The sequence below is a fragment of the Sinocyclocheilus rhinocerous genome, unplaced genomic scaffold, assembly GCF_001515625.1.
Source record: "Sinocyclocheilus rhinocerous isolate Xijiao unplaced genomic scaffold, SAMN03320098_v1.1 scaffold404, whole genome shotgun sequence".
In the NCBI taxonomy this organism is placed as follows: Eukaryota; Metazoa; Chordata; class Actinopteri; order Cypriniformes; family Cyprinidae; genus Sinocyclocheilus; species Sinocyclocheilus rhinocerous.
Genome location: NW_015628680.1, coordinates 517,951 through 519,350, shown reverse-complemented (window position 1 = coordinate 519,350; position 1,400 = coordinate 517,951).

Genomic DNA, 1,400 nt, shown 5'->3' with positions numbered 1-1,400 from the left:
CCAATCAAACGCAGCCGCTCTGCTGTTCTCATTAGAAGTGGGCGGAGTCTGGCGGTTTGGAGAGAGAGTGATAGTGATTAGGGCTCTTTATGTTTCCTCGGGCCCCAACGATCCCATCAGAACTTTATCAGGAGACTCCAGATACGGACTAAACCCGGGAAAGTCTGAAGACATGGGGACGTGGACACACACACTCCTCCAGGAGGTATCGCACATGTGCATACTTTTAATTTTTGAGAAATATGTTCTCTAAATATTCCTGTTTATTGAAAGTCTTCGTGAGATTTATGAGTAATTTCAACAGAAAACATGATGACCGGCTGAAAAACACTTCACTTCGAACTATTAGAACGTTTGTTTCTAATGTAGTTCTTTCTCGGTTCAATTAATTTTATCGTCATGCATTGGAGAGCGAGAACATTTTTGTCTGATTTTTCTCCTGCGTTGTTCATTGGTATGTTGACGTTGATTGTTCGGCATCTGCGTGTTTGACAGACGGACAGCGACGAGTCTCTTCTGAAGCGAGATGAGCAGACTCTGAAGATGGAGGAGGAGGCACAGGTGGACAATTCTATCATTAATTCACTAAAATCAATAAACAGCATCATCAACTTTATAAATAAGGTGTCAAATTGACCTGAAATATACTTGTGCTCTAAATGACATTTTTACTGTGTTTTCAGATTGTTCTATTTTGAAGGTCAGCGTGACTATATTTAATTTTCATTAAATTAATTTAAATTTCATATACATTTCAGTGTGAAACTGTAACTCTGGTCATCCTTCGCAACAGTTTTTAACGTGAAGCAATTCGTTCAATCATAACCATAAACGCACATACTTCACTGTGAACACACTCCAATAAACATTAAAATAAAAAAATTAATTATTTTTAAAAATGTATTTAAAAAAAATTTTACATACCAAATTGCAATTTTATTCTGCTTTTTTATTTTTTATACATTTTATAATTATATTATCATTTGTTATTTATAATTTATTTATTGTTATAATTTGATTTATTTTAATTCTAATTTTTTATTTAATTTAAAGCATACATTTATTATTGTTTTCTTAAATATCAGATTCAGATTAAACATGTTTCGCCCAGTTTGAGCTTCAAAGTGACTGTAATGAGAAACAAACTCTTTTGATTCTTGATTTCATCAGTCTGGTTTATTTTATTTATAAGTTTAAAATGTGTGAACTTTAGAAGCGTTTCACACTTTTTCGCTCTACTTTCTTGTTCTACAGGTTGTTGGTTGCACACAAGCTGACTGTCCGTGTGAGTGTTTCCTGCCAGGACAAACTCAGATCAGGTCATGTGATCGCTGTGCACATGGCTGGGTCCTTCACGGTAGGAATCACACGTGTGTGTGTGTGTGTGTGTGTGTGTGTGT